The following is a 21,845-nucleotide window of genomic DNA, read 5'->3' as shown; positions in this document are numbered from 1 at the left end:
TGGAAAATATTAGATGATAAAAAAGTTGCATCTTGGACATTTGTAATGGTATCAGTCTTTTTAGTGTTTGACATTTTCGACAGTCTCTATTGTTATGGGGTCTGACAGGACAACACGCTGCAGTAACTGGCATTATTTTCACCTTGTGGGTCTGCCTGTCATTGCGTGTTTGATCATAGCAGAATGTGGTCCTGGACACTTGTACGGTTGTGGGAGATACCACAAAGGTCACTTTGAGTTATACAGCAGGTGTTTGTATGTTCAGATGTCTGTAAAGACATATTGTTAAAGCACTAGTGTCACAACTGTGCAAGTAAACATCAGAATATATGACAGGTTCAAAGATGGTCATGGTCCAAGTATTCACTGAGTATTCATGGGTCAGAATCACAACACGATGACATCCATTGTAGTCGGTGTACATTTACAAATATGAAGAAACAGCAAGTCTGCCTATAGGCTCAGAGAGGCAAATACTGTGTACGGAGGGATGCTGCTTCCTTTAAAGTACAGCTACTCTTTTTGTTGTTGTATTCTGTTTATGAGCAATGAATTATCCCACCCACTGTCACAGTTGTGTCCAAACAATGATGTGATGCTCTTTGATGATACATGGATTCTCTGCCAACTTTCAGTCAAAGAAAATTAATTCAATAAGAGGTAATTTGTGGTAGAACAAGCACCCAGATTCACCCCTGCCAGTGAGTGGAATCATTCCCTCCCAGTTATATTGTAATCACATCCAATTAGCGGAATGACAAAGCAGTCTTCATTGTTTCGGGGGGGGGAGGAGATGTGTCATCTTACCTTCTGTATGTTTTCTGGGGATAAGCTAGCTCCATCATCCCTATCGTCTTGCCAGTGTTTTCCTTTTCACCCCACCCCCTTTCCAAAATTTCCCTTTCCAGTTTTCCTCTGGCTGTCTGGCCAAATCTTCAGAGAGCAAAGCATGGGAGGAAAAACTCAACCATATTGACTACCCTCTCCTGGCAGGGATTGTGATCCAACGAAGGGTATACACAGTCAGATTTGGGGGGGGGATGGGGTGGTAGTAGAGTACACAGTCACCAATGCACTGTATAAAAATATAGCCAACATTTATGTCTACTGGAATTTTGTCTTACTTTATGAAACTATTTCTGGATTTTACAAGTTATAGCTTTTATGTTACAATTTCTAACCATCTTTAATGGGTCATGAAGATGACGCCAATTTTTACAAGAATGTTTTTAGCGTAACTGAAAGGTAATGTGCAGATTTTAAAAACACTAGATGATGGGGGAGTATAAACATCGGGCTAAATTCTGTATAAACAATTTAAATCAATATTTCTTAGAAAAACAATGGACAAATTTACATACAACAAAACAAAATGAGGAGAGAGAACCACAGAACCTCAACAAACCAAGGTCTCATCTATGGTAAAAATGGCATATTGACTTCAAAACCAGCAGCATATCATTTTCAGGGTCTTTGATGAGCAGTTCACACACACAAAAAAAGCCTTGAAAGCTTGAGATTCCTTTCAGAAGAAGAACTGGCGCACAGAGAACGGAGAGAGAGCCAGCCAATATACACTGTCTGGTTCCAGCATCGGGTAGGCAATGACACACACCTACAATAACCCGCATACATGTCAGGCACACAAACTGAAAGGAATGTGGATATTTCACAAGTCCTACAGTATTACTGAACAGCTGTATTGAAATATATCGACTAGAACGCATACACACACTGCATTGGCCTGCTGTATTATTGATGTAAGTCATTGTTCTCCTCTCAGCACCGTTACTCCATAGACAACCCTGGCCAATAGGGGTGCTGTTGGTGAGACTTTAGTGACCCCATCTGGCAGAGGATTGGTTCAAATGTTCAACCAAAGAGAACAGAGTATAAAAACAGATAGACCACCCACCAACGACAACAGTTACGATTGGATAATCCACCCCTATGTCCGATTGTTAGTTATCTTCCTCACTCAAACAAGTTTGCCTTTGTTGTTGAAGGGTTTCTTGGTAGTGTGTGGGCTCAAGTGTGGAGCAAAGAGGAAATTGGAAACTGCTGATCTCTGTCTGGCAAATAAAGAGCAGCAGTCTACATCGGGCTGTCAGCTTGGTTATGCCACCCACTCTGATAGCACTGCCTCTTCAGTTAAGAGCAGACTTTCACTGAGACTGAATTTGAGGCCTTCGGCTGGATCAAATGTAAGATTTCTGAATGGTTTTTGTGTATACACGTGGTTGTGGATATTTATGAAGAAGACTGAAGTGTACACCATGTGCTTTTTTACATTCATATGCATATGGAAATGTGTGCTTATGTAAATTCATCATCTTCAGTGGTTCTTTGTTTGGGGTAGTGTCTTGATGACTTGTAAAATAAATTCAAATCAAAGCAACTCCAAATTAAGTAGTTGCCTTCCTGGAAAAGTTGGTAAAACTAATTTAAAACACCTGCAACCTGCACTCCTTAAAGCCTACATAGTAACGTCTGAATTAGGACTCATCAAAATGTGACAAGATAAATGTTAAGATGAATAAAATAACAGGGAGGAAATGGAAAAATGTTTTTACTGCAATTCATGGTTAAAAAATAATACTGTATTCTGTTATTAAGCTATAATGAAACAGAATATAATATAGGCAAATGACTTGTACCAAAACATATTTTTTCCATGAATATTATCAAAGTACCTTTTAGTTTAAATACATACATTGGGGGAAAATAGACTAATGTCTGTGTTCGCATGGCTATGTGCTGTTCCATGCATTTTTCTTCTTGTGTATTTAGGTATTACAAGTACATTTAAAGAATACGCCTACTTTTATGAATGCACGTATATGTGAGGGTAAATGCTATGGACAGTCCTGCCAGTGCAGTTAGCTGGCACTGTGACTCTGCTGTGGATCAGGAAAGGTTGTCTGAAGGTAGAGGAAGGATTAGAGCACTTCAAAGCAATGCTCACTTCTAAGCTGGCTGATGCAAAATCCGCTTTGTGCAAATGGACAGCCGGCACTCCAAAAAGAAAAAAAAAAAAAATCCAAGCCCGAAGGAGTTGAGGACAACTCGGCTATATTCTCAATATAGCGTAATGCTGACGTTACTTGAAACAGATACTATTTGAAAACTTATGTGTGAGTATAAATTTTTTTTATTTTTTTTAATCATGAACTCAATAAATATTTTGGTTGGATATAATTTCATACTACTATTAAATTGTTTCTGCAATTAAGGTTTAAAATGACCAAAATAATTTTGCAAGAATTTTAAATATCCTTAAAAATCAAACTTTCTGTGTTTTTTATTTGGCAGCATTGGAGCACCCAGGAAGAGTAACCAGACATTGTGCAATACAGTTTCAGCAGGTGATAGAAAGATCCCGGTCAGAGTACAGTGGCCAGCAGGGCCGCTTCGGTAAGTCTTAAATCACTGGGAAACAAGACCGCCGCTCTGATGGATGTGCACAGCACACCCCGAATCAAGAAACCTCTTATCTGTCTCTAAGAAGAGATGCTTAAAAACAGACATGTGGGCTGAGTCATGCATACAAGAAGTGCACATTTGCATGCATGCAAATAAACATTTGCACAAAACTACACAAAGAGTCACACGTGTAGTAAAAAGAGGCACAAAGCATAAGCAAAACAGTCCAGCAGATTTATGTGACTAAAGGTGCTGTGGTCAGGTGAATAAATTGGTTAGCTGGCAAAGTGGGTGGGTTCAGTAGCTTCAGTGGCCAAGACAAACCTTCTAATCATTCCAATAGACTGGCAGATTTATGCTGATAAATTATATCTGGGAATAAAATGCAGGTGCAATAAGAGTCCTGCACAACTAGGCGAGATCAACAGTAAGGGTCCAATGAAAAGCAGGAGGATGGTGGTTCCAATGAAAGAAGCAGTTTACTCTTCTCCTTCATTTCTCTTAGAAATGTAATTAAAGCAATCACATTCAGCAATTCCTGTTTTTCCCCTCTCTAATGTTGGGGACATAAAGATGAGAATGGTGGTGTTTGCGTTTTATGTTTTTGTATATTTACTGAATTTTTGTGGCTGTATCAGAAAATGCTTGGATACAAAATTAGATAATTGGTAATGATGTACAGAGGCTATAAAGTCAAATGTTGATTTACTTGTACACTTCAGCTGTAACACCCTGTATTAACCAAACCTTCAGTTCTGGTCCCAGTAAAATCCTGTAGGTAAATGGTATGTCACTAAAAACAAAATCAGTGACCAATTTACTTACGAGTTTTCCTTTTTCCCTACTATCCCTATATCTGAGCACCTGCAATAACAAATAAGCAATATGTTAAACTATCTAGTGTTGGAGTACCTCATTCACATAACAGAATTACACTGTAAATGACTGAAAGTGAACTGTATCACGATAACTGTATTACGTTTAAAGCAAAAATGTCAAAAAGAAGAAAAGTAATTGAAAAGTGCTTAAGTTCCATTTTAAAAAAAAAGAAAGAAAATATCAAAAACAAAAGGACTTTAAAACAAGCCAGCCATGGGTTTTATTTTTTGGTGGTTTTTTGCCAGGTGAAGATTTTTTTTTCCCTAGGCTTTTTCCAGTGTGAACAAGCTGGATCCTTGCCAGGCCTTTACAGTGCTGTGGTATTTTGGACGAAGTCAATATGGAGTAGCGCTTATGCATGTTGTGTTTATCCAAACAGATCCGATTTCTGCCAGATTTTCCCTGCCAGCTCCTCTCTTTTTATTCTGTACTTTGTTTTTTCAGTCTTTGTGCAGCAAACTATCCCATGCAGACCCAGGAAACGTCCTATAATGAGCATAGAGCCACAACAAAAACCTTTTTTTTTAAACAAATATTTAAAAAATAGTCTGTTAATAATTATAGTAAACCTTTTAGTGTTTCTCCATAGTCCCAATTAATTGTGTTTTATGATTAAAAGATTCATGACTTTTTTGAAGTTGGATATTTATTATACTTTCAAACCCTTCCATGATTTGTTATTGTGGTGAACTCTGTGTATATTCCCTGTGGAACCATAATGGCTCGGTAACCCATTGATTAATTGTTAAAAAGGAGTATATATAACACAATTTATTTATGTTTTTGTACTCACGTAGATCAAGCAGGGCAGAACCCAATAATTGGGTGAAATAATGTTAACGCTGCGGAGTTAACCCAAAACTCAGAAATAGCACCACATCAATAGAAATGGGCACACAGACTTACACAAACAGTAGACGTGGAATAAAAATGGTTCATGCATCGTTGTGATCTGCATGTTATATGTAAAGGCACAGTTTAAATGAAAATTTATATTTTAGATATATATGCAACGATAACAGTAAAATTCTTCTGTATTCCATTAAGGCATATTTATTAACAGATCAATCTACAATCAAAGATGTAATAGCAATGAGTAAACCATTAAAGAGACAAATTATTTTATGCTGAAATATTTCATATAGGTTTTCACTCAGGATTCATAGACTTTGCATTAAAATACAACTGATTTTAGGTTCTTTAGTTTTCTTGAGTTTTTCTACTGATCAGTACCGAAAGAGTCTTAGATTAATTACATGTTAATTTTCCTCTGAACTCATGTGTGTAGGAATACGATTTTTTTTCTCTGATTTGCTTTTCTAAATATGTGCGTTGTGTTACATAGCCTGACCAGTTTGAACTGTCTGAGACAGCTGGCCGCACCAAAGCAATCTCAGCGATCACTGGACATGTCGTCATAATTCTCCTTATGTCAGGCCGCAGAACGAAGAATCCGTGGGATTAGCGTGGTTTGTATTTGTTGACAGACCAACGACAGGCCAGATCGAGAGGCAGGGTTTTATACTCTTCCACACCCAACACTGCACTATATTTGGTCTTTGAAGGGTGAGTGATTCCATATTGAATGAATATACTATATTTTCTTGCCAAAAGTGAGTGGAAATCCCCAAATATTCTCAGTTACAGTGCGCTATTCATGGCCAGATGGGGACTACAGGCTGTTATGAGGAGTCAGTTGTTCATCCAACAAAGAAAAAAAAATTTTTTTTTCAACTGTCCATCAATTAACTTTTTCTTTTTTATCCATTTCTTTTCTAAGATTATTATTTTTTGGCATTTTGGCCTTGACAAGGGATCATACTTATAGTTTGTCTTGTATTTTTTAGGGCACATAAATAGTGCTGCGACATGTAACAAAACCAGCATCCAGTTTAACCCTTAAGACTACAGAATATGACACGGAAAAATAAGTGGCTACACAATAAGCAGGGCTGTAAATATACAGTAACTACAGCACGCACTGCATTGTATACAATAAAGACATATAACACACTTTCCCCATGATTTATTTTGCCACTTTCAAAATCTTTGATGGAATTGGAACCACTTAAAATTTTTCAAATGCCACATGTCATGTTCATGACAACACATCAAAGAGCAATTATAGTAAATGTGATTTTAAACAGTTGCAGATGTCACTTTGTATGACACTGATCTATCATCCTGCTCTGTGCTACCAGCAGGTAGGCACCACCAACCTTTAACTGAGTCACCGTGTGCATGGCTGCATTGATTAGGTGTGACTACTCCGGTCAGGGGCCAATTTGGGGTCGCCAGAGGGTCAAGCGTGTTGTCCAATATAACAGCAGGATCTCTGGACTGGAATGGGCCAGTATCCTGGCAACAGGCACCTCCTCCCCACCCGAACCATGAGAGTACCCGTCCCGTGGTGATTGAGAATGCAGGGCTCCATTCTCTTTTCATCAGCTTCAGTTCATCTGTTCCTATAACTTGGCCCAGATGAATTAACCTGAACAATGGAGGCAGAGGGTCAGTAAAGTGTTCGACATTGTCAAAGAGCGCAATTAAAGTGAATGTTCAGTTTGTACCGTTTTTGTGTGAAAACACGTTTAATGCTTTCCCTTTGTAGTTGTACTGTGCAGAACAATGAAACAAAATCAAACTGACATTCATTTTTTTAATCAATGACTGGTTCCAAAAAAATCCGTTATACAGATGCCTTGTGCTTAAACTCTATACAAAATGCACAGAATACTTTGATGCCATGTTTTCTTATTCCACAAAGAAATATAAACCTGACCTAGAATAAATCGTCCCACCATACATGTGTGTTTTGTTTGTGTCTGCTTTGTAAATTGTAACTCAAATCTCAGCGAACCAAACGCAGCCACATTGCATCACAGGCCTGTGCACTTATAGACAATCGCTAAGTAAAGTCAATGCAATGCCATCAAAATGTCCCACTGATGTGTTTTCAAGCTACTCAAATAAGTCATTATATTAGAATAACATATGTCTTGCTATCTAATAATGTCAAGTGAATTACAAAGTGATTTGAAATGAAGAGGAGTCAGCAATTCCAGGATTACATGCTCAGTTGAATTCAATAAGCCAGTGTGTACTGTAATAGGAAACCACAGAAAAATGCATACTTACCGCATCATCTGATAAAAATGTCTGCTTGCTGCTCTGCAGGATTCTGTTAAAGCCATTAAATACCTTGGTTTTCCTGCTAATTCCAAAATAATATTCTGAATACAAAAGAGCATTAACAGACAACAGACATAAATGATCTTGCAATAATCAAATATTTATTAAAAATGCAATTAACTACAGATCATTAACACTGTCTGCCTGGCTGGACAACAATATGAGAAACACAAGGATAAAATGCATTTGTTTCAGTGATCTTTCCACGCAAAAGGCTGTAAAAGTCAGAGGGAGAGAAATATGGGACTTCAAGGAAAACTCTATATAACCAGTATAACACCTATGACTATTTTTTAGCTTATTACTGTTAAACTAACAAAACTAAACCTTTTCCAAAGACGTGCATTCTCTAAGTTTGTTCTGTGAGGCACAACTTTTAATTTGAACGTCTCCAATTCCAAATTGCATTGTTTGGCTAGTAGTTAGCAAGTATTTGCAGACAAATCCGATGTGCAATTACTTCCATCCACTTCCATCCAAACGATGGGCAATTATGGCACCCAGAATTAACAACAAAAGGACTCACAAGGAGATTTTTGGCACAGCACTTTGTTTGCGACCAATTTCAACTGGTCACTAGCAGCAACCTCCAGAACCTACTTAGCAACATTTAAAAGAATACATGTTTTCTTTCCTAGAGAGGATGATAAGACATCCTTGTGATAGAGTAGAAACTCCCACAACACGTACATGGTCCCCTAGTGAGGGACTACACCAAGCAGAAAGCCTGACTTCTTGGAACGCTTGACCAGGAACAACCAGTCCCTAGTTCATGATACTAATAAAGCTAATGTCTATCAGCTGGTTTACACAACCATAAGTGCAACCTATCTAGGCAACACCTTGTTTCCAAATGTCTTTACAGCTGTACGGCTCTTTCTTTGGCATCCCCTTGAAGTCTGTGTATGAGTGTGTGTGTGTGTGCGTGCGCAGATAGACGAGTTGCTACATCTGTATAAAGACTGTGATTTGCACTTCTTTATTCCAAATATTTGCTCTCCCTGTATCTGATAATAATGATTATATTCTCCCAGTTCCCTCAGATTGAAATCGGGTGTGTGTGACCGAGTGTGTAACTTGAACATGTGCGAGTGTGTGTCCAAGTTAGTCTCAATAATTGGGCCAGCTCTGCTCTCCCGGGGAGCTCCCGAAGGTAGAAAAACTCAACGTTCCATTACATCCTCTTGTTCGTCATTCAATTCGTCACACACCTCCTCTTCACCCTGCAAGTGTTTGCACCTGCGTGTATGTAGTGTTTGTGTACGTGTGCCTGGTTGTTGAGTGTGTGCATGGTTATGAGTTTGCTGAGAGTGGTATGTCCTTGTTTGTGCGTGTTTTTTGGGGGTTGGGGTGTCTCATAATGAAGCCATATGGCCTGTCTGTTAGCATGCGAGCTGCCAGCACTCAGAGCTGAGATGCTGGCAAAAAGCACTAAGATCAGACGTGAGTGGCATACTCCTGTCTTCTTCTCTTTCCCATCCCTGCTCTTCTTCTTTACCCTCCCCTCCCTTCTTCTTCTCCTCTCTGTGCTCCTCCTCTTTCCTTCTGTTGTTTGCTACCCATCTTTCTGTCCCTATCTCGTCTCGTGCCTACTCCCATCATTCTTCTCATCACCTCATATGTACTTTCTTCATTTGTGCATATCCCCAGTTTTTTCCCCCCTCTATTTCCATTTACTCGCATCTTCCCTTATCTTTTTGTGCTAACACCCACTACTTAGTTCTCCTCTTCCCTCCTTTGTTCTTCACATTAGACCCTGTTGTTTTCGCGTCTCCCTCTCTCTCTTCCAATCAGATTAACTGATGTGAAACGATCCATTTCCACATTTTCCTCTGAAGCCTGGAGAGGAGACTGTGGTCTGACCTAAATTTACATGTAAGGGAGGGAATCTAGATGACAGCACATGAAGGAGGGAGAGAGAGAAAGACCAAGAGATGGGGAGTGGGTGTCTCTGTCCGTCAGGGACTTTCTCTGGACAGTAAGAAAAGTTTTATGCTTCTGTTTAATAACTTTAATCAAAATGTCAAAATAATGAGTCAAAATAATGAGTCCAACACCTGCCAGTTGTTCTATTTTAATATGAGCTCGTTAACTGAGCCTAATGAATGTATCACATTTTAATTGTAGTAGGAGAATAAATATGATTAGAAATTATTTTTAAAATAGTGTAGTATTATTTTAACTTTTTATGTCTAACTAAATTAAAGCATTAATATACTGTAACCTAAGTTAGAATCTTTTTTTATTATTATTGAAATATGTATTTAGTAAGTTTGGGATCAAAGGTGAGAAACATCTTACATTTATTGACCTTTTGTAAATAAGAATCAGAAAATAATAATCCATAAAAACCCTCAATAATATATATTATTATTTATTGTTACTTGTTGTAGGGTTTTACCTTACAAGATAAATCCCGTAAAACGACCGATGTTCTGATTTGACACTAAAAAAATTTGTAATGAATTAAATTGAATTGAACGGAATAATTTTCAGCCTGCATTTTCACATAAGTGGTTGTATTTATTTGCACAGAGTAGTTGTTTTAACTTAAATTAGAACTTTCATTTGAATATTTTTTTTTCTTTTGATTTGACACGTTTAAATTGTGGCATGGAGGGGAAAAAAGAGAGAAGCAATTAAAAGAAATGTTACATCAAACAAGAATGAGGAAGTTTAATTTTGAAGGAGGGCAACCTCTTTACAACCAAAATTGTCTGTGCATAAAGAATTTAAAAGAACACAAGATATCGATTTAGGTTTTATACTTTAATAATCTTTTACCTGTAAATATTTTACTTTTTCTTCTGGTGGATGTAGTTTAGATTAATTATTATTAATTATTATAAGATTAAGCAATATAACTGTTATCAGTGTACATTGTGACTAACACATAACATTAAAAAGTTTGCAGTTTATTACTATTAAGATATAACATTATTATTATAAAATGTATTTTGACTGTACGGGTTAAGCTTCAATTTTGAATCCAAATTGCAGAAGAGCAACTGAACAGTTTTAGAAATGTATAAGATATTTTTTGGTGGAGAGAAAATTTAACCCATATAGTTAATTTAATTGTTTGCTTGTTTTTTCTAAGTCTGTGCCAAACCTGTTGCAGTTGAACACTGCCTATAATTATGTTTAATATTAGTCAGGTAAATATCAGTTGATTGAATCACATAAATGTGAGTTGATCTGTTGAAAATATCTTTGAGTAAAGTTTTTAGTAAAAGAAAATACATATTTATGTATTCATTGGTGTAAGCTAGAATAACAGGATTTAATTCAATTCTTATTGACAGAAAAAATGTGAAAGTTAACCCAAACATCTATCCCATAAGACTGGAAAATATGTCCTGTCATTCCACAATGTATTTACAATAAAACACTTAAAATGTATGAGGTGTGATAAATGTATATGTTATGTAAGTTTTTTTGTGTTTGTGTGTTAGTGTGTGTTTTTAAGTGATGTACCTTGTGTGAGGTACTGTTGTACAAAGCAAGAGAGTTACTCAGAAGAAGAACTTTATCCAGGAACTATCTCTGTGTTTTCTTAATCTGTTCATCTCGGGCTCTCCCTCTTTCTCTATTTTTGTCTGCCATGTGTTCTCCACAGGGAGCAGAGGAGGTAGACTGCTTTCGCATGCATGGGTGTAAGAGGAAGATTCAACACCCCTTCACTTGCTGAGACACACATGGATGGCTTAGTTTGTGTGAAAAACCCTCACGCAATGGAACGAGACAGTCTGTCCCAGAGTCAGAGGAGAGAGTGGGCCTTCCTCTCTGTACGTATGTTGACTATTTGTTAGCATAAGGCTGCTTCTGTATGTATGCATGTATGCGCCTGTGTGTTTCCTTTTCAGCTTCCTGGCACAAGCAAGGCCCGTATTTGCCAGTGTTCCTGTATGTGGGATGACTGCAGCTTGCGTGATCAGAACAAAGCAAGAGAGCATGACAGAAAATCCCTCAATACCCGGCCTTTAAAAAATGCAGGAGGCCAACGCACGCAGAAGCAAGTAAGGTAAATGTATAAATTATGGACCAAAAAGTCTGCTTCAAAAAGAGGGAGAGATCCCCCACATGAGGCAACAAACTTTATTGCATGTGAAGACAGAGCACCGACAGCTGCGGAGTGCTTGCTAGAGTTCCTTCACTCCGTCTTGCTAAATAATGAGCCAGCACCTTTCTAATAAATGGACCGTGTAGAGCTCCGCTTGCAAATTGTTGGCATTTAGCCAGTACAGTTCACATACACACTGGCCTGCGAGAAAAAGTTGAAATTTTGAATGTAGTTACACTTTTGGTTATTTATCTACAAACTTATAAAAATATGTTGTTTATAGTATTAATAAATATAACTTTACATACAGAAATGAATCCAATAAGGAATATTTTTTTAAAGCTTTGAACTAAAAGAAAAGTACATTAATATATATATATATGAACCGATTAGAAAAATCAAAGCAAATGTTGTAAATATATATGTGGGGCTCGGATGTCTTTTAAGCAAAAAATAAAAAGGTTCCTATTTTAGTCTTTTAATATTGTATATAAGATTATATTGTGGTGTATCAAAGAAAAGTGCTTTTGAGTATTTTGCTGGTAATTCACTGCCTTACCAGTTTTTTTAAGTAAGTATTTAAGTTTTTTATTTTTGAAACTTTGTTTTTTTAAATCTTAAAAAAAAGAAATATAAAAAAAACATACTGTTAGACCTAAAGAGAAGGATTACTAAATATCTACCGATAAGAAAATTGTTGTTAATGTTAATTTTCTTTTTAAGACATTATAAGAAAATAGTTGGTAGTAGTTGTTTGACTTTTTAACTGTTTCTCGCAGTGATGGTCGACTTTTACATTGCAGAGTTTCAAATTAGAAGACAAGTGACTAGGTTTGTTGAAATCAAATTAAAATTAATTTTGTTATAAAATACATTTCTAACTAAAATATCATTTTCTGATGGTAAAAAGGTCCTTTGCTGTTACTGATCAATGTTCCTGTCTTTCCTTTAACAACTAATTATCCAAAAAAATTATGATTGCTGTAAACCTTTTTTACTACCTGCACTGGACAATTTATTTTAGTAATTTTACTGTAGACGAAGAATTCTTAAATGTACATAAAACTGAAATGTGATCTTTAAAAAACAAACAATTTTGAAAAGCATTTTAGGGGAAGCCCTTAACTACATCACACACTATGTTGTAGCTTACACAGGGACTTACATTTACCCATTTCATTTGTACAGAAATGAATAAGGGGACTGCAGTATAATAAATGTATAACTATTATTATATTAGCTTTTATTAGCTGTTATTAAGAGCCCATAATTTTTCTTTTCTTTTCGGGGGCATTGGTTTTTGGGGCATTTCTTTTAGAAATTGTAAAATGACCATGTTTATGAATCAGTACACACAAAACTGTTCTGAAATCACTTTATGAAAGCACATAACCAATGCTTCATGTCAGACTAGCAAATGATGCAGCCACTTTCCCTTTATGCTCTCAGAGTCTGTGTGTTATTTTGTGCAAACGTGCAGAAAATGTGGGTTTGTCCGTGTGTGCGTAACGTACACATGCGCATTGGACAGGCTTCCTGGAGCCCTCTTTAAACTGTGCATCAAAGCATGACTAACAAGTCAGCACACAAGTCGGTCCTTGCCTGCCATGACATTGTGGCGTCATCGCTGGGATTTAGATATCACCTATCATCGTTCAGGCAGGGTCTGAAAATCTTCACCATACGTTTGCATGGCAACATACTATAGCAACTCACTTTACCATTATTACTTGTGGTAATGAGATTCATATCAAATAACATTCATCAAAACAGTAAGTCAACCCAAATCTAATGTATTTGTCTCATCCTCCATAACAATCTAACAAATAAAGAGCACCTGAAATAAGGGAAGAAGAAAAAAACTATATGTATTGTAGGGATATAACTGAATTAAATAGACATTATTAACATAAATGATTGTAATGTGTATGCAAACCATTCATTAGGATATTTAGGAAATTTAACAGTAAAAACAGGGCATTTACAGTAAAGTATTGCTTGGAGCTGGACACAGGGGTAAGGTTATAAACAATAACAATAACGATTTCACTCCTATGGTACTTAACATTGTGCAGTAGTTCTCTACTCACCTTTCTGAAGGTGCAAGTTGCAAAAATATTTGTTTGATACGTAGGGCTGTGAATTATTCAGGAATTATTTAATAATGCAGAGAAGTGAGGAGGAGACTCAAAACCATGGCAGTAAAAACTGCTCAGGCTGTCTGCCTGTAAGCTCATGCCACAGATACAAAATGTATTGCCCATATGTATTGCCCTATCTCTTTCTAATTGGCAGCAATACCTACTCTTTGCAGACATGCAATTTTCACTCACACTTCATTTTGCACTTAAATAGTCTCTTACACATGCCCCATTACTAAGCAAAGTAGAAAAAATGCAAATTTGCTCATTTGCTTTTCCCATAAACTGGATGTCCCCTGAATGCACCAGGAATAACACATTACTCAGTAGCACTAAGTGCACAAATTGCATTTAAGTGTGTGTGTGCACTTGTGCGTGCGCGCGTGTGGGCATCTGCATTAATCTGGGGATCCTGCAGATACCGCTTTGCCGACAAGCGCTATCATTATACAACAGCTGTACTTGTTACCAAACAGAAAAGGCCCAAGAAAAGTAAAGCTAAGATGATAAAACATCCCCTCCCACATATACACACACGCATCACACATATATACACACGTACACACACGCACACACACACACAACTGGGTTGATCTGTTTAGGTGAGTCACCACTTCTTAAAGCAGCAGTAAGTGGTTATGGCAGCAGCTTTAAATAGACAGCATAAAGCCCTGAGTCAATTGGTAAAGTAACAGAGAGTGACAGAGAGAGGGAGAGGGAAAGAGAGCGAGAGAATTAGACAGTGAACACAGGAAAATGAGAGATTGGGAGTGTATTTGAGTTGTGCTGAGTGTGTCGTGTTGAGCTCGAGGGCTAGGAATCATCTCACATCCGTCATGGAGGCTGGTTGTAGGGTCAAACTCAGTACTGTGGCGAATGGCCCTGTTATCACACAGCTTTACATTCGCTGCGCTGCCTTTTCTCAAAGGCAGCAAAACAGGGCTGGAAGACAACCAAAAATAGAGACGCCCAATTAGAACTGTTCCCAAAGCTTTGATGGAATTAGCAGTGAAAGGAGGCTTGCATAACCCACCCTCCCAAAATGTGCAGACAACATATGCAACACTTGTCCTATTTACTGGAAATGAGTCCTGGGTCAATTTTATGGTTCTGTGAAAAAAAATTACATAAACAAAATGTGCGGAAGGTAATGCTACGTTGTTGTCGTTTAGTTTTGTGAGACATATTTTGTCTATTGTAGCATTACCTTTGGCCTCATAAAATGCTGACCAGGAACTGGTGTAGCTTACAAATATAAAGATGTGAATCCTGGTGTAGATCCTGCTCATCAGCAGCAGCTTGCCTGGTTGCCTCAGGCAATATAGCCTCAGACTGCTGAAGAAAGAGGCTCACAGATATTTCATCAGATTCATTTATATATATAGCACTTTTAGCCAAGGACTAACACAAGTCTAGGCCCAGGCAGCAACACTTTATTCTACAGGGAAAAGCAGGAATCAGATTTATTAATATAAAAATGAATACTGAAATAGCATATTTGAAATCTGTGAATAACACCTTATAAATAAGCTTTCGCCCACTGAAAAAATCTTTCAATTGAATGAAAATTTGCAGAATTAAATTTGTGATTATAAGGCATTTTTGATTGCAACATAAGTTGATGAATACTGAATGGTTGTTTACATTTTACAAGGTTCAACAAAAGATGTTCATCCACAACGTGACACATTGTGCACAAGCACACAGACACCAATGTAAAGACCTTAGGGATTTGATCATAACTCAGAGGGCAGCAGATTGTATGATATATATATATTCCAGTGGGAGTTGTAAAAGAAATACTTTTTCAATCTATAATAAACAAAACTGATGATAATGATCACCTGGAAGATGAAGGCTTTCCCCATGATGTATCGTTTTTATAGATTTTCAGTAGCTTGTATAGTTAAAAAACATGTTAATGTACATTTTTATTTTTTTACAAGTGTAAGAAGTAACATGTATGCATCATGAAATGTATTACTAATCAATGGGTGACCGCTGACAGACAAATAAACACGACCATTTACAGTTGTGGTCAACAGTTTATCAATATCTGTTAACCTTTGGGAGTTTTAATTATTTCTTTGAACTCTTATTTTTCTGTGGTGGAATGATTGTACAACATATCTTTATGTTTTAAAAACCAAGAATTGGATGTGCAGGTTTGAATTTATTCATGATTTTTATAAGCTCAAAGCTCAGGTAATGTAATCTTTTTTTGTCTTTATTAAATGTTTCAGTTACTTGTATTTATTTTTTTATTTGAGACTATCCCCAACTTTCATGACAAGCTGGTAATAAAGGTAACGTGAAAGGGGCCAACTTGCTGGTGTAAAGATTGGATTTGATTAGCCCAGCAGAGGCCAAATATGGAGACATATAAAAATGGAAGGGTGAGGAAAAAATAGGGAAATATTACAGCAAATAATGGGTTAAGTTTGAAGGGGCAACTCCCCTCCTCTTCCCTACCCAAGCAGACAAAAAGAGCGTGAGGGAGCAAGAAAATGAAGATTTTTGGGGGGCATCCTCCTCCTCCTTTTTCCAAGCAAGGAGTTGGATGTGGGTGGTGGAGGTGGAGCAAGTCGGGGGGTGGCGAAGAGCGCCGCCGAGCATGCCTAATCGGACAGGACAGTTCCTGCTTATTATAGAACCAAGCACAGATAATAAAATCTGAATCAAACTGCTAGCTGAGAGCCGCGAGAGAACCGCCTCCTCTTCAATTTTTAAAGTTATGGCAGCGCTTGACACTGGGGTGGATCGTATAACACCAGTTTGCGTGCAAATACTTACTTAGCAAGCCAACACGGCCCAAATCTGCCAAGGCCGACATGCAGGTGAGCGGCACTACAGCTCTCTAATTACACTACAGCCCCAACAGCTCTCTTCTTCGTAGTTTGTCCCATTACTCCCCTGCAACACCAACTCACCAACAGTCGCAATCACCGATTTGAGTGTTGACAGTTTATTACCTTCTATTACTTTTAGTGAGAGTAGTGAATCTGAGGATGAATTCATGTTTCGGTTGCTGGGAACTGGTAGCACTCGAATAAACACTGAAGTGCCCAAATATACAAGCAGACAGGGCAGAGGAGGAGGAGAGCAAGTAAGAACAGAGGCACAAACAGTCAAGGGGAAGCTGGCAGCTCTGTGTGAGTTTCAAGCCAACCTTTATCTTTTTTAAATTATGCTCATATGCAGCTGATTTAAATGAGCAAAACACATTTTCAGAAAAATGTAAAGACGCCCGGATGAAGTTGTTCATCTGCATATCAAACCCCTGCCAAAGCTTTTGAATAGTTTTTTTGTATAAATTGGTTGTGGCAACTCTATTATGTTAAAGATTAGTTTATACTGTAGGAAACCAGACTCAAAAAATTTGGATTGCTATGTAATGCAGACAAACAATTTGTACAGTCATCTACAGGCACAATTTACACCCATCTCTTTTACTCCTTACTGCTTACGGGACAGTTAACATGCATATGCTCTGACTGTTATATATTGAAGAGTAAAAAAGCAACTGAATACATGAATGGACGTTATAATTGGACTGTCCTGCAGTACTGATTTACTTCAGGGAATTTTATACATGACGAGTTAGGCATCATAATATCTTTAAGCTTAATAGTTCTGAAGTAATGTCTTATGTACATGAGTATGGGTTATGTAAATCCCTATAAATAGTAGTCTTTGCTAACCTGGACTTGATTAACTTTTTCCTTTGCTGTAGTGCTCAGTGTTATTACAGGTCTAATTTCTGACATAACTCATCAGTGAAGCTCAGTGTATAGTTTAGAGGTATAGTAATTGTTTCCAGTTTGTGAATAGAATTTGCATAAAAATCTGACCTTTTATTTCAGTCTGTCCTTTATTCAAGGCAGTTAAGCCCAAACCTATGAAATATATTTTGTTTTTCTGTAAATGCATGTCTCATCAAAGTCCTCATACTGCAGCTCTCTTTGGTCTTCAGCTGGTGACTCATTCAAACTTTTCTTGCTTGTAGTGAATTAAATTTAAAAAGTAGATACCTTGTATTATTGTTCTGAGTGATGTTTAAGTGTTAACTTGAAATACAATAGAATGAAATAGAAAACGTGTCTATGAATTTATTATGGATAAATTTTTTTTTCATTCCCATTACAGCTGCTATCATCCATTGTATTCAAACACAGCCAACTTTTTGCTCTCCTGGTGGTGGGTGGGTGTACCAACTGTGGATCTGCCATCAGCTGCAGTGCTTAGCCAGTCCCAAACTATACATTTTGTTTTTCATCATCTCTCTTCTACATATCCGACTGTGTGTCTGTTGGTATATTGTACATTTAATGCCAGCAATAACTGCCAGAATCCACAGAAACCTTTGTTTTTGGTGCCAGATCTGAAGATGTGCCCCCATGCAGGGCTGTATGCATCTGGTGGTATAATAAAAGTTTGCTACAGTGAGGGTCGGAAGAACATTCAGTGACTCTTAGTGTGGCATCATAAAGGATACTTTGGATGTTTATAATTAAAATAATGACAAACTCCCGCTCATTTTCTTGTGCCATAGAAAAATCAATATCTGGTACACGCTTCAAAGCACTCGAGGGTGGGGATTTGCAAGGGGTGAAAACTGGCAAACAAACACGGCATTTAAACTGGGTTGATTAATCATGTGTTCAGTATGTATTGCACTGAAGACAAAAACTCTATTCATGAGTTACTGAAGAGACGGAAATTTCGGAGAGTAGTTATTTCATATTGGCCCAACTGGAAGTATTATTGCTGTAAATTAGGACAATGTAGTCGGATACATATGCAAATAAAAGCTGTTTATTTGTTTTTCTTTGAAAACATAATAAAAAATGATATATACACGATAAAGACACAGCTGAAAAATTCTATGTTAATATGTTACATCGATAATTTGTTGGACAAACCTTTGCAGTTTTGTAGTTTTCCTTCTCTACATCACCACAGCAGATTGCTGTCCCCCACAAAATTAATTGTATAATTGAGTGAAGGCCTGTTGCCTCAATATATTATGGCCAATAAGCAGATATAACATCTGGAGTTGATATCTGACGTCTTGAATTTGTATTTTATAGTTTTCCACTGTAATTTTTAAAAAGAGATGGCAGTGCAAGTGATTAGGCTAAAACAAAATAAACCTTACAGAGAGAGAGAGAAAACAATAATGAAAAATTGAATGCAGAAACACCCACAAATAAGCAGCCACTGAAGGTGGCTACAGTAAAGGTCTGGCAGTGCATTTGATGATAAATATCAATGGCTGCCTATTGCAATGGTTCTCATCCAAGTATTAGAAACAATCCTTATATATACAATTATGTTAGTTTGAGTCTGAAAATATAAAAATTAAAGGTGAAAGCCTGCACTTCAGTTACACATTGATTGTCAGGTCTTAAAATCCATTGTGGTGGTATACAGCGGCAAAACTATAAACATCTGTCTTTGAGCAACAAATGGGCCCAACTTTCTGCAGACTTTGGAATTAATCAGCATTTACATAATACAGCTATTAGATTTAACAGAGCTTGAGATGAAATGCTACATATTCAAATTTAATTGAATCTGCTCTCAGCAGATTGCTACACAATGCACTACCATAACAATGCATGTAAGTCTCATGCATGTCAGTGCAATAATACACAAAAGCACCAAGGCATGTTGTTTTACTTGCTCTGTGATTAGATCAAATGGTCAAAATGTCAGGATAATGACAAGTATGAGTTGTACAAGACCCAGAGATGGATAAAAAAAGGAACTAAGATATAAGGAAATGAAAGAAACACGCACTCCTTTTAGTGTCTGTTTCCATGTGCAAAGTGACCAGGTTTTTGATTGCTATGATAAAAAAGTTACAATGACTTTAACAACAACATTGCATTGGGAACACTACTCTCACACTCTGGAAGACCTATAACACAAAATTCAGTTTACACAGATAAAAATGAGCATCCTCTGAGCTCGCAATTTTGAATTTCAAACTAAGTTTACATTTGCAAAATAAACATTTTTTAAAATGGTACTCTGAGCTGTTCTTTTTCACTGAAACTTACTCATCTGTGCAGATCCCAATCACTGCCACTTCCCAAACTAAATAAAGCACTTCACACTAATATAGCATTGCTGACAGATTACTTTGAAATGCCAAGAAAAGCCAGTGAGAGCAGAGGTGGCAAAAGCACAATCATTTTTCACTTACATTAAGTAGAAGTACAGATCCTTTTTTTTAGAAAAGCTCAAGTACTGATTTGACTTCTTTACATAAATAAAAGTCAAAGAGTACACTACACAAAACTTCATTTCACCTTAAATTCTAATTCTGTTGAATGTACTCAACTTAAACATCTGTTATGTTGAACAAAAACAAAGAAAAATAAAGTAAATTTAAAAAATGCTTTATTTCCTGTTGCCTGCATTGTAACTGTTTAGGTGTCAGGGTTTACAGTGGGATTCAGCAGCTGTGGGAACCCTACATTTGGCTATAGTGGTGCAGCCTCTGGGTCACATTAATTTCGACAATGATCAGGTAAGCTGTGGATTTAGTCATCTGGTTTAACATATATTATAAGAGCATTACATGAGCTATCATGGCTGCTTTCTCTCCCCTAGACCATATAAATCTAATATAAAGGTGAGTGAATCTAATCAGAATCATTACCTTACATTTAATTTGATGTCTGCTACCCTTCACGTAACCGGACATTCAAAAGAACACCATATCTGATCGGCACCAGTCCAACATACCACATTACTGTAAACTTTACAACAGTACTGTAAACTAACCAGCATAACCTACATTGAACTTCCTGGTTTCATCCAATCCTTAAATAGCACAAAGTTAATATACTTAAGTTTGTTTTGCAAGACACAAAAGAAAACATAGTTCAATAACACATCATGTATAGTTCCAGTACCTGTTCAAAATAACTCTAAAGTAATTGAGGGGATTATATGTAGGCTTTATCTAACTTCCAGTATTAAATGTCACCAAGCAGTCCTAAACTTTAACAATAATCTCTCTTCTTCTTATCCTGTACTGACTTTCTTACATTTTTCTGTATCACTGAGTGAAGTTATCTCTCCCTTATTTCTCTCTGGGAAATTCAGCAGCAGTACCTTTAGCTTGCAGACTCACTCTGTGACAAAGTGCACAAAAAACCCCTGCTTGCTGATATTTTTTGAGTTGTTTGAAAGGCTGCATTTGAAATTATCAGACACTTAAAGTATGTTATTCCCTTTATGTTTGCTCCTTTTTTGTACCACTAGCTATACCCAAGTACTGTGACCACAACTTATGGACATATGCAGGAAAAAAGCCATTCTGGAAATTCTTGTGTTTAGTGCAACGTGAATCATATATTTTTGCCTATTTCATCTTGTTGTTTGTGATAAGCTCTGGTGTTGGATACATCAATAGGATTGTCTTTTATGTTAATGTCCTTCTATTTAGGTTCAAATATTTCAAGGTACGCAGTGACAGAATAAAAGTCATATCAGATGTCTTAAATATAACACAACAAGCCTTTTCTGAAAAAAAGGAGTAGCAAGTGTAGGTGTTTGTGTAAAGAGATGTTTGTTTGTTTTTTAAAATGTCAGAAAAATAAGTGATTATAAAAATCATGATTCTCAGATTTCAGATAATCAAATCTCAATTCAGGTCTTGAGTCCTGAAATGAATCAATAAGACAAAATAAATGTAAAATACAGTTTTATATAATAACCACAAAGGAGTAGAAATTAAATGGGGATGATTAAAATGAGAAAGGAAATTTACTTGGCTTGGTTGGATAACGTGCCTAGAGTGTCTTACTATTTGCAAAATAAAACTAAATGAGGCAAAATGAGATGGGACAAAATTAAACATGGAGGCTGCAGCCCTGTTGATTTTTTATTTTTAAAGCTCACCGACAACTTGTAATCACATGTGCAAAATTGAGGAGTCAAAAAAAGGAATAAGGTCAGAATTAGACTAGATGAGAGGCGGCAAATCAAGAAGAGTCAGAACAAGATGAAATGAGATCAGATGAAAGAGCAAAAGAGGATGTAATCTCCTGCAGGCTCACTGATCCCTTAATAAGTGAGATGACAATAAATAAAACAAGATTAACCAAGGTGACATGAAAAGAGAGAGACAC

The 21,845-nt window shown here is 36.9% G+C and overlaps 1 long non-coding RNA gene across 4 annotated transcripts; it reads left to right on the top strand.

Moving 5' to 3' along the window:
* Positions 1-1,615: 1,615 nt before the first annotated feature.
* Positions 1,616-21,281, top strand: LOC146500873 (uncharacterized). 4 transcript variants are annotated; one of them, XR_014869933.1, is made up of 3 exons: positions 2,216-3,134; positions 3,313-9,472; positions 11,121-21,281. It is a non-coding gene; the product is annotated as an uncharacterized LOC146500873 (long non-coding RNA). The 4 variants fall into 4 exon arrangements; XR_014869932.1 differs by having other exon boundaries at positions 11,114-21,281; XR_014869934.1 differs by lacking the exon at positions 2,216-3,134 and adding an exon at positions 1,616-2,204 and having other exon boundaries at positions 3,313-21,281.
* Positions 21,282-21,845: the final 564 nt, after the last annotated feature.

The sequence above is a fragment of the Neolamprologus multifasciatus genome, chromosome 16 (genome assembly GCF_963576455.1).
Source record: "Neolamprologus multifasciatus chromosome 16, fNeoMul1.2, whole genome shotgun sequence".
NCBI classification, from domain to species: Eukaryota; Metazoa; Chordata; class Actinopteri; order Cichliformes; family Cichlidae; genus Neolamprologus; species Neolamprologus multifasciatus.
The sequence above is the reverse complement of the archived record's forward strand: the minus strand, read 5'-3'. Positions and strand labels throughout refer to the sequence as shown.